This window comes from Symphalangus syndactylus, chromosome 21, assembly GCF_028878055.3.
Source record: "Symphalangus syndactylus isolate Jambi chromosome 21, NHGRI_mSymSyn1-v2.1_pri, whole genome shotgun sequence".
Lineage (NCBI taxonomy): Eukaryota > Metazoa > Chordata > Mammalia > Primates > Hylobatidae > Symphalangus > Symphalangus syndactylus.
The window spans coordinates 4691053-4704274 of NC_072443.2; the positions used below are offsets into that span (position 1 = coordinate 4691053).

The window sequence follows — 13222 nt, forward strand, 5'->3', positions numbered from 1 at the left end:
CCTGGTGAGATCTAAGAGCAATCAATAAAGCCAGTAGTTTGATATAAAATAAGAAACCCAGAAGGGCATAAACTGCAAGTTAGGAAATTGTTGGTAAATGATAGTAGTTTAATCCACAAGAGTAAATGTAATTGCCCAGAAAGACTATGAACAATAAGGGAAAAAGAGAACTCAGTGTACAATTCAGATTATTATTATTATTTTGAGAGAGTCTCACCCTGTCACCTAGGACTGAGTGCAGTGGCGTGATCTTGGCTCACTGCAGCCTCTACCTCCTGGGCTCAGGTGTTCCCTCCCTCAGCCTCCCCGGTAGCTGGGACTACAGGAGTGTGCCAGCATGCCCAGCTAGCTTTGTTATTTTTTTGTAGAGGTGGGGTTTTGCTATTTTGTTCAAGCTGGTCTCAAACTCTTGGGCTCAAGCAATCCACCCCCCTCGGCCTCCCAAAGTGCCGGGATTCCAGGCGTGAGCCATCGCAACCAACCTCGATTTAGATCAAACAGAATATCCAAACGGCAAAAGGAAACTGAATAATTATCTCAACAAACTGAATCGGAGTAAATATTGTAAAACAAGGTAAAGAGAACGAGTCAGAGAGGACAATAGAGATGAAAATTTCCGAAAGGGACAATCAACCGAAACAGAGGTAAAGTTTGATCAAGACTAAAAACAGTCTTTCCAGTGAGTGGAAAGACCACAAGATTGGGAATTCTCTCCCAGAAAATTACATTTAGAGCTGCAAAATTTTTTAGAACCTATCATTTTACAGTTAGACAAAAAGTCAAACATTAGTGACATCATTATCTTCACAGGGTCAAAGGCAACAATAGAGAAAGTATAAAAAAATTATTAAAAAAATAGGAAAAATACTTATGGGAAACCCTACAGGAAATCTTTGGTGCCTAAGTATTTGAAGGTGATTAGAAGAGTGAAATAATCTCAGAATCTAAGAAAGCTTCTTGAAGGACAGTGATTTTTCAGGACAATTACTAAATTTTGGCTTTGAAAATAGTCACAGCAGATTGCACAAATTAATTTACTGTATTTTAACTGATATCCACTGAATTAATATGTCTTAAACATGCAAGTTTATGCAATCAATATAAAAATTAGCATGCCCAAATTAACTGAAAAATGCTAATTATAAATTAGAAAGATTTAATCCAATTTTTATGAAGCTGTCCAAAAAGAGCAAAAAAAGACTTATAAATATGATTTGCTGGTTAGGATAAACCAATGCTATTTAAAACATACTCTTACATTCAATTTTATAATTACTTCTGAAATGTTTTTCCATTTTTAAAACAAATTTTACTACTATCACTACTTCCTACTCTTCTGTTTCTCTTGCCAAAAGACAGTCAAAACAAGCCAAGAGTTCATCTTAACATCTAAGGAAAACATCCCAAAGCTCGCTGAGCAAGAGCATATGGGGCTTGAGATGGTGGAGGAGTGAAGGGAACATTTTGGATGAGATAGGACTCATATTGCAGTCCTTTTAAAACCCATTTTTGAGAAATAATTCTGAATATACATGCATATGTACATTCATCATACACAGACATACGAAATATTGTATCCATCAATAAGAAAGACCATATACTATCCAATAGTAGTTTCTTACAGCGGGGCGTGTTAAAATGCAGAACTTTATTTAGGAAATCTTGAGCAGGACCTGAGATTCTGCATTTCCAACAAGCTCCAAGGTGATGATGTCTGCTGCAAGTGATGACACTTTGAAGTTCTAAAATACATAGGTTGATTTGGAAAATTAGTGTAAATATGTACAATATATTCAAATACAGACATTAAAATATTAAAAAGTCAGATACGGTAAAAAAAAAAATGGGAATACATGGCTCAGTCTATTCAACTCATCTCCCAGTAAACTTCAAAATGAACCTACTGCTCCAGTCAACTATTTACATAACACTACATTACTCTAAATCCCTTTCTTCTTTAAGGATGTCATAACAGATGCTGTCTTTATGGCTTTATGTAGTCAAGACTACACCATCTTTTCTGTAGACTCTTATTTCACCTTTATCTAAATCACTCTTAGAAGCATTTCATCATTTACTGATCTGCATTGTTAGTTAACTGTTTCAAGTATATGAATTTCCTTCCCAATATTTTAAGTTCTTTAACAACAAAAAATTACCTAACATAATCCAGAAAAGTGAAAACATTATTCAGCACAAGAATGTAAAATAACCTATTTCATTTTGTTTCAGATATGTTAAATGGGTGATAATATAGTGGGATGATAATTTCTTGAGATATATATTAAAAGACCAAATTTCAACTACCCAAGAAGATATATAGGGCTTAACAAATATGAGAATACGACTGTTAAACCCATGATTTAATACAAAATGAATTTGTGTTTGCAAATATTAAGAAATTTATCTAAAGGTGAAAAACTAATGTCCTTTTATTTATCAATTAATTTTAAATATAAAATGACATTTTCATTCTTTAATGTATTGTTATATGGTTCAGCAAAACAAGTAATGGCAATATGGCCTATTGATTGAAGGGAATTTTTAAAAGGATGTCATAACAGATGCTATGTTTATGGTTCAGGTCAAAGTAAGAGGACATCCAAAATAGTTTTCTACATAAAGCAAAAGGTGATAAAGGATTATTAAATGCTCTATAGAAGTGTATTTTGGGAACACATGACTTCAATTTTGTTTCTGAACTATCTCACAAGCTTGAACATAAAATAGAATTACTCAATACAGAAAAATTAACGCATTATGTACTTGTCTAACCGTAGTCATCAATTCAGCTGGGAACTGGAAAAATAATCCCTATTAAGTCATAGAGGCCTTATATTCAACAGCGTCAAACATTTGTGATTTTTCACGGATGCTCTGGTTTCCACAAGTGTCCAAATAACCTCACCTGCTTTTCCAATTTGTCTCCTAGACTATGCTGTGGGTCAATGATCCCTATTATGTCACATCAATACAGTGGTTAAATAGTGATAAATACTTCAAAGTGTGGCAGGTAGTCCACGTCTTAATGTCAATCATCTTTATCCATGCAATATTTCCCAAATTAAATGGAAGCGATTTCCGTTTCTAACTCTGGGTTTTTTACTATCCAAATATGGTTTTCTTACACACAAAATTACAGGTTTTACAGAGATGATTGAAACTCAAAATTAACTCAGTTTGAAAAATAAATCAAAGTAAGGGAAATTGCACCTAAAATACTTAAAAATAATTACAAATATAGTGATACAGCTTTCTAGAAAAATGAGTATGCCCTCATTCAATTTTTAATCATGGCAATGAAGGGATTCAAAATTTTCATTTTATATTCTTATTTAAGATGCATTTATGTTGCAATTCCTATGATTTAATTAATTTAAGCATCTCAAATATTCAGTAATTTTTTTTGAAACATATGCACAAGTAAAGCCTCAACTAAAAACTTGGACGTTTTTCAATTCACCTTAGAGTAAAAAAGGTGGAATACATTTCCAAGTCCACATGCAGGAAGTGTGTCTGTTGGGTGGTGTCATCACATCTAAACAAATGAAGGAATAGGGTCACATACCAGTCCTCACTTCCCTCGATTTCATGAAAGATTTTTTTATTGTCAAGTCGCAGGCTTGGGGCACTGCTATAGGCCGTGCTCTCCACTAGAGGGCTCTAAAGAGGCAGCAGCCTCTGCGGCTGAAGATTAGGGTATTTAGATCTGTTTATTGAGGCACATCATTGACATAGAGGCCTTCAGAGGAATAAGCACAATTTTATTTTTAGGTTCAGTTTAATTAATTTCCTGATTAGTAGTAATTAAGAAGGGTATGAATGCATGTGTGCATCTGTGAGTTTTAACTAATCACATAACCTCGTATTTACCTTATCTGGACTGTGTGATTAGTTCATTATAGCCCTGAGGAATCAAGAGAAGGTGTCACATTGTCACATTTGATTTCCTGTTCAGATAAATCTACCCATTTCCACACTAAAGAGTGTTTAGATAAGTGGCACATTTTCTTTCTTTTTCAATCTTTCTTCTTTATATGCAGTGTTTCCTCATTGAATTTCCCCATGAAAATGTTTATGAGGATGGCAGGAGTGTAAGATTTACGTATATTCCAGATATTTCCTTAAAAAAAAAAAAAAGTGTTTCTGTAAAATTTGCAGTAAAAGGTAAGGAAATATGATAAAATTGACATTTAAAAAACAGGATCACTACAATGAATAGTTGTCTTAAGAAGTCCCTTTAGTGTCCGGGGCAGAGGGAAGACAGGGGCTCGCCTTCACGAAGGTACCGTGGAAAGCAACAACTATAAGAAAAACTGAATTATTTTTAGCACTTTTATTTAAAGGTATAAACTTCAAGGAAGATCAAGAGAAAAATGGATAGACCAAATGTCCTAATCCTTTTTTTGGCAGCAGCGTACCTGACATTCCTGTGGAATATGTCTTGCTCCCTTCAGTAAAAGTGATGTACCTTAGTGTGATTTTCAGAAGAGACATGATGCACTGTTTGAATAGTGCATAAAAATCTTTGTAAGATGAGAACACTTGGACACAGGAAGGGGAACATCACACACCGGAGCCTGTTGTAGGGTGGGGGAAGGGGGAGGGATAGCATTAGGAGAGATACCTAATGTAAATGAAGAGTTAATGGGTGCAGCACACCAACATGGCACATGTATATATATGTAACAAACCTGCACATGTACCCTAGAACTTAAAGTATAATAAAAAATATATATATATATCTATATATATAAAACCTTTGTAAGGATGATCTTCTTTGGAGAAGAACAAGCCTAACGTAGAAAAAATAAATCTATATTCTGTATCTACTATAAAAACTTGCAATCATCTATTTTTAACATCGTCAGAAGCATAACTTCCACAGTATCTAACAATGTTATTGTTTAACAATATTTTAAGTCAGCATTGAATGTCATGGGTTGCTGGTTATCCTTCATTTATGGAGCAATATGCCAAACTTAAGAAATACAATGTTGTATTATGATGAGAGCAGTGAAGTGCAGAATACTATTTTGTTAGAAATATAAGGATAAGTCGTGAATGCTAAGTAGCCTTACAGACCACCTGTGACCAAAGTCTGATCCTGCCAAAGAATGTCTTCATCCAAAGCACTCTGGAATTAAGTGCCAGGGGAGCAGTGATTGTGGTCTGCTTTGTTGACTGTTGTATTACCAGGATCTAGAACGGTGTCTGGCACATAGTAGGTCTATAATCAATATTGGGTGAATGAGTGAAAATGTAATTATTATTTATGATAATATTTAAAGTTTTATTTTTTATAGTTATGTTTTGTCTCCTTTTGGATTCATTGTATGCCAGATTTCAACACCCTACCTATTCACTTACTTCTTTAATTTTCCATTTCAAACAGTTTAACATAGCCCAGAAAATTAAGCAAAATAAGTTAATCTCATAGTAATGTGTTAATAATAATTATTCAATTATATTTCAATAAATTAATACATTTCTTGCATTTTGATGAAAGATTAAATCAGAAATCGTATACTCCCCTTTAAAACATAGACAACTGGTTGACCAAACAATGTTAAAGGACTGTTTACATAAACTATTGACCCTAGAGAGAAATAGTCAAAAATTATCCTCAAGGTAATCAATAAATAAATGACAAAATATTTCTGTTTGTTGTTTTAATTTATTTAACAAACTTTATGTTAACTTATTTATCATTCATAATAAATTGGTTTTATATAAAGAAATTTAAAGAGTGAGGAAAGCGAAACAAAATTACAATTGAACAAAATAATGTAAATTATTTTCAACGTGTAAGATTATAACATCTCTTTAGTTTTTGAAATTTAAAATCCTTAAAAAGCAATATTTTATTTTATGGATTGCTTTTCCCAAAACGAGAAGGAGGACATTCTTATACTACTAAGCTTCCAGCAAATCAAATCACACAGACAGAGAGCCTAGGCCACATGCTTGCATAAATAATAAAGGAGTTAACTGTTATATATGAACATTTTAAATGGCTCCAGAAATAATCATTATATGCAGACTAATTTCAATTTCCAGACTTCCTACACAAAAGGTATTTAATGGGGAAGGAGTGAATAAAGGGACTACAGAGGATTTTGAGGGCAGAGAAAATACTGCATGATATTATAATGATAGCTGTGTATCATTATAAATGTGTCCAGACCCATAGAATATACCCTATTGTAAACTATGGACTTTGGATGAAGTGATGTGTGGATGTAGGTTCATCAGTTGTAACAAGTGTACCACTCTGTTGGGAGGTGCTGACAATGCAGGAGGCTATGCGTGTGTGAGGGCAGGAGGTATACGGGAAATCTCTGTATTTTCCTCTTAATTTTGTTGTAAACCTCAAACTGCTCTGAAAAATAAGGTCTTTACTAAATAAACTGCTTAATCTCCACAAGTTTTCATTTGTATTTTTAATTAATTGTGCCACATGTAAGTGGTACTCATTTTAGGAGCATAAATATTCAACAGAGTAGCAATAGTTTTTTAAACAAAGAAAATAACTCAGTGTGCCGGGAAACGCATGTAATATCTGATTTATAGAGAGAGTCTTGTTTGTAGCTGTGAGATTTAAAGTCCTTATGTGTCCTCAGGACAAGCACATAACAGGGAAAGATAGTGCCACACAGCTCCCTTTATGTGGCTCTACCCATTCATGGGTCAGCTCGTATCTATTATATAGTCTTTTATGAGTTTAATTTGTTTTGCTCATCAATTTAAAATTATCTGAATACCCTTTTAAAGCCAATTGCATTTCATCAGTCTTAAAGATTATAGGAAAGAATTTAGAAAAAAAATTAATGCATTATTTGTGAGGTAAAAAAGCAAACTAGCCCCTTCATCAACAATTTTATATTCAGTTATTCAGTAATTTAAGAATCAACAGGGCTTTGGTTGAAGAAAATATTTGTAGTAGGGCTAAAAACAGAACTTAGTCTGTTTAACAGACAGCTTCTGAACATTAGAGAGGTTTCCCAGCTTGGAAAAATGGGTCTTTATCCCCTTGTATGCCTCTATGCTTTAGGGAGTACTGCAGTCCAAAACAAAAAACAGTAAATGATGTTTCAGGAAGACCTACAACACTAGAGCAGTTCTTCAAAGAAATCTTAGGACTTGGAAATCTGGAAACATCTTTCACCAAGTTCTATTGCGATAAAATAAATCGAAAAAAATAAAATGGGAAAAGAAAAAGCTGAGGTAAATTATGGTTGTAGAAGATTAATAATATCCCCAAAATTATCCTAATATTGAAAATAAATTCTAATAGTTATTTTTTGCTCAATCATGAACTCTCTAGAAAGCAATACACGCTTGGATAAGTAGGGTAAATATAATTTTATGTGACAGACATGATGATTCAATCTCACTTTCTATCACCTTACTCCATGTATGAACATCTAATAACTATTTAGAAATTCCTACATGATCTCATTATTAGTAATTTTTCAAGAGGTCTTCTTAGGAGCAAATTTTTTATCTGAACCTGCTACTTTATGGAGAATCACAACTTTCTGTATTTTGGGAAGAAGGCTAAAAATGTAGATGTCTGTATTACTGCTTGCTAATGACTTCCAGAGAAAAGCTGGGCAGGGTAATTAAGCAACAATCGGCAGCAGCTAGAACAAGAAATAACGACGAGAGTAAATGTTCAAGCTCAGAACATACAGAAGGCATGGCCTCTTTAAAGCTATTTAGATAACAGGCCACATTTAGAGATCAATAGATGCATTTTATTAGTGATTTATGTGGAGTAATGTTTTCTAATCCTTAGTGATCTTGTATTTTTCTTCTAAGCAAATAATGACAGCAAAGGAAAAGTATGTGAAAGTAAAAACCAATGGGATAATATGAAGTTTAACAAATACTGACACTCCACTCCTCGATAGCTATCACCTTAGCATCTTTGACTTAAGCCATATTCCTAAAAATGGTAATTTGGTTTTGAAGAACTATATTTTCTTTAAGAGATTTTAAAATTTCAGAAATCTAATATTTTAAAATTAAAATTTAAAAAGCATGAATTAAAGGTAGAGATTAAAAGAATACACTGATTCTTAAAATATATTTATTTGCTATTTGGAATTATGTTATTAATTAATATCTCTTACTAGACATTTAAAAGCAGCTAACCTGGACCAAATGTATATAATATAAAAAACATTAATTTGGGAAGTTGAAAGAGGGTGTATATATTATTTAGGGGATTGAACCAGCATATCAGATACACTTCTTCAAAGGTACTTCTACCAGAAAATGGAATTCCAAGATGTTTCCATGGGGAAAACTGTAATTTACATATTCCACTTACCTATTTTTGTGGAAAGACCAGTGAATGGTAATTTCAAGTGAGGCCTTGCTTCAATTAAAGGGAAAAAAATTACCTTACTAGCAAGATGTTAGAACATATATCATGGAATTAAATATCCAAGACCACCTACTATGTATATATAAAGATCCTATAATCCCTTACTAAAATTATGTGTCTTATCAAAATCAACATTTAATTTTAGACTTGTGAAAAAATAAAATATTAGCTATAATTTCGTAGATTTCATCAGCTATAACTTGTCTGCGAAGTTCCATTGTTTAAAAAGATATCTAAAATTCTGTGAAGACATTGTCGTTTTATTTAGTAGGAGATACATACAATTGTCGTCATTGATCAGAACCTACAAGCTCAATCCAGTCAGAGTAATTTTGTACAATGAATGAACTCCAAAGACATTTAAGAGCAGCATGTTTGGTGAAGGGAATGATGATAATCACTTGAATGCAGTGATGGGAATGTCAATATCGACATTTTAAGCAACATGTGAACACACACAAAAGCTCTTTAGATTATTGTTCTATAGTGAATATCAAAAATAAATTATTATTTGTCATATTATAACATTATACCATTAAAAAGAAAAGATGGAGTAATGTAGAGTCTAAAGTGAAAAAGGATTTTTTCTTTATATTATATTCTATGGATCCAATTGATTTGAGAATATGGTTGCTGTGGTGAGAGTCAGGCCATATACTTTAGATATGATTTCACAGTGATTGCAGTTATCTAATCTAAATAGGAACTTTAAAAAGAGGGTTACATTTTAAATGTAAATATAAACTCTTAGTAATCAAATGATAATTTTATAATTTGATATTTCCTGTAATCCAGAAATTAAAAGATGAGCAAGATATGGATTAGAAATTTACACTCAGGCTTTTTGAGTGAAATAAAAACACAAAAGTTCATTTAAAATTAATTCAGTATGGTCCCAAAGACTAATGAGATCTAGGCTTTCATAAAAGTAACCAAGTTCTGATAAGTATCTGTCTCATTTCTGTCCAAACTAGGTGTATGATCGTGAACAAAAGCCCCTGAGGTTCTAGTGTCTTAATCTTAAAAGTAAGTTTTTATGGCCCATGACTTATACAGTCCTCTTTAACTCTAAAACATTTTTTATATAGAAAGGAAATGGAAAAACAAATATCTTTTAGGGTACTACACCATCATACTTATTTAAAGTGGAAAATAACATAATTGGTTTTAGTATCTCAACAGTAGTATACTTACTTGCCCCTTCAATGTATACGGCCATTATTATGTATTTTGCCTGCTTTTCCTCCTTAAAACCACTTCAAATACTAGAAACTTAGTAAGAAATGTCTAAGTTAACTGGTTGCCTACTACCCATCTGACTCCCAAGAAGCAATGCTGGCAACTCATTAGAAGAGCCTCTTTAGAACAAATAGGATACAGCTAAGTAATACTGAAATGGGACATAGAAATTCCTTGAGTATTCTCCAATCCTACTACCTTTCTCACTCAACATTTCATAAAAATAGAGCCCTCAGAAATAATACCACACATCTACAACCATCTGATCTTTGACAAACCTGACAAAAACAAGAAATGGGGAAAGGATTCCCTGTTTAATAAATGATGCTGGGAAAATTGGCTAGCCATATGTAGAAAGCTGAAACTGGGTCCCTTCCTTACGCCTTATACAAAATTAATTCAAGATGGATTAAAGACTTAAATGTAAGACCTAAAACCATAAAAACTCTAGAAGAAAACCTAGGCAATACTATTCAGGACATAGGCATGGGCAAGGACTTCATGTCTAAAACACCAAAAGCAATGGCAACAAAAGCCAAAATTGACAAATGGGATCTAATTAAACTAAAGAGCTTCTGCACAGCAAAAGAAACCACCATCAGAGTGAACAGGCAACCTACAGAATGGGAGAACATTTTTGCAACCTACTCATCTGACAAAGGGCTAATATCCAGAATCTACAATGAACTCAAACAAATTTACAAGAACAAAACAAACAACCCCATGAAAAAGTGGGCGAAGGACATGAACAGACACTTCTCAAAAGAAGACATTTATGCAGCCAACAGACACATGAAAAAATGCTCATCATCACTGGCCATCAGAGAAATGCAAATCAAAACCACAATGAGATACCATCTCACACCAGTTAGAATGGCCATCATTAAAAAGTCAGGAAACAACAGGTGCTGGAGAGGATGTGGAGAAATAGGAACACTTTTACACTGTTGGTGGGACTGTAAACTAGTTCAACCATTGTGGAAGTCAGTGTGGCGATTCCTCAGGGACCTAGAACTACAAATACCATTAGACCTAGCCATCCCATTACTGGGTATATACCCAGAGAATTATAAATCATGCTGCTATAAAGACACATGCACATGTATGTTTATTGCGGCACTATTCACAATAGCAAAGACTTGGAACCAACCCAAATGTCCATCAATGATAGACTGAATTAAGAAAATGTGGCACATATACACCATGGAATAGTATGCAGCCATAAAAAAGGATGAGTTCATGTCCTTTGTAGGGACATGGATGAAGCTGGGAACCATCATTCTCAGCAAACTATTGCAAGGACAAAAAAATCCAAACACTGCATGTTCTCACTCATAGGTGGGAACTGAACAATGAGATCACGTGGACACAGGGAGGGGAACATCACACACCAGGGCCTGTTGTGGGGTATGCGGAGCGGGGAGGGATAGCTTTAGGAGATATACCTAATGTAAATGACAAATTAATGGGTGCAGCACACCAACATGGCACATGTATACATATGTAACAAACCTGCACATTGTGCACATGTACCCTAGAACTTAAAGTATAATTAAAAAAAAATTACTCGGGCATGGTGGCACGCACCTGTAGTCCCAGCTACTCAGGAGGTTGAGGCAGGAGAATCACTTGAGGCCTGGGAGGCAGAGGTTGCAGTGAGCTGAGATTGTGCCACAGCACTCCAGCCTGGGCGACAGAGTAAGACCCCGTCTAAAAGAAAAGAAAAATTAAATATTGATTACATTGATGTATATATCATTTTTGGCTCCTAAAATATTGTTTCTAATGATTGTATTCTTAATGTATAGTATGGATAGTGAATAAAGTTTTTACTATTTAAAAAAATAGTTTTAGAACAAAACACACATTTCTTTTATATATGCAATGTTTAGAGTTTTCCAAAATTAGAAGAAACTTCCTGAAAGAGATGTATTTTCTTTTTATTTGTTGTTTTGCATGTATAGATTTACAGTTTTGGTCCACCTAGACAAACTAACATCCATTAGCTATTCATTGTATCACATTTAAATATATATTACCAACATTTTAAAATCATTTTTATGGTTATATGAACATTTAGTCCTGTGGACATACTATACTTTGACAATTTATTTATTTCCATTTTAAAAATTAGCCTTCATTTACTTATAATTTTCACATAACTGCGTCCATTTAAACTGTAAATGACTTGAATTTTGATAGATATGTACACTCATGAAACCCCCACTACAGTCAGGATGCAGAAAGTTTCCATCGTGACGGGAAGTTTTCTTATGTCTGTTTACAATCCCAGGCAACCACTGTTACTATCCATTAGCTTGGTTTCTCCAGACTTTTAATTGAACCAAATCTTATAGTATATATTTTTGTGTATTTTTGCATTCAGAAACATGAATTTCAGATTCGTTAATGTTGTTGGTACGTATCAGGAGTTCGTTTCTTTTTGTTGCTGAGAAATTTCCATTGTAGAATTATAACATATTTTTCACCTCTGGATGATATTTGACATTTTTTCTAGTTTTTGGCTTTTGTGAATAAAATTGCTACAGAAATTCACATACAAGCATTTTTGTAAATATTTATTTTTGTAAATACTTATTTTCATTCATATTGGGTAAATACCAGGAAATGAAATGGCTAGATCATACAGTAATTGTATTAATACTTTAAGTATATATTTTTTAATTTTGATTTTGTAACAGCAGTGTAGTATGCAAAAGCCAGTTGTTTCAATTCTTGTCTATATTCGACCTTTTAATTTTAGCCATTCTATTGGTGAATAGTGGTTTCTCGTTTTGGTTTTCATTTGCATTTTACCTCATTATTAAGAGTGTTGTACAATTTTTCATGTGCTGTTCATCTTTTGCATAGCTTTCTTTGTCATAGCCTCTCAAATCTTTCACTTTATTTTTGAATTGGTTGTCTGCATATTATTGCATCAGAAAGATTAATTATATTTTCTGAATATAATTTTTTTGTAAGATAAATGTATTAGGAGCATTTTCTTTCATCCTTTGGTTTACCTCTGTTGTTCTAATGTTGTGCTTTAAGACATAAGTTTTTCATTTTGATAAAGTCCAGTTTACATATTTTTGCATATATTGTGCTTTTGTGTCCTATCTAAGCAATCTTTGTTTTAAAGTGTCAAACGTTCTTTTTTTTTTCCTAGGTTTTTGAAATTCTAGTTTTTTCTGTTTAAGTATCCGATTAAAGCTAATTTTTACCTACGGTGTGAAGTAAAATGTTCACTTTTTTCCCAATATGGATATCCAGTTGTTTTAGCACTATTTGTTGAAAAGTCTTTCTTTTGTTGTCATCCTTGGTGTAGCATACATTATTATTTCATTTCTTTTTATTGAGTAATAATACTCTATTCTAGTATATATTGCATTTTATTTATCAATTATTCTGTTGTCATAAACAGTGGGGTTGGTTCCACATTTTGGCTATTATGAATGACGCTGCTAGAAACATTTATGTACAAGTTTTTCTGCAGATTTATATTTTCATTCCCTTTGGATATGTACTTAGAAGTGACGTTGCTGGGCCATGTAATAACCCAATGATTAACTTTTTGAGGAAGCATAA

The 13222-nt window shown here is 33.1% G+C and overlaps 1 long non-coding RNA gene across 1 annotated transcript in view; it reads left to right on the plus strand.

Moving 5' to 3' along the window:
- The first annotated feature begins 566 nt into the window (after positions 1 to 566).
- LOC134735462 (uncharacterized) overlaps positions 567 to 13222 on the plus strand; it is a 41572-nt gene continuing 28916 nt past the window's right edge. Inside the window, exons 1-2 of the long non-coding RNA XR_010118591.1 lie at positions 567 to 644; positions 9370 to 9421. This is a non-coding gene — a long non-coding RNA (uncharacterized lncRNA). The remainder of the gene's footprint in view (positions 645 to 9369; positions 9422 to 13222) is intronic.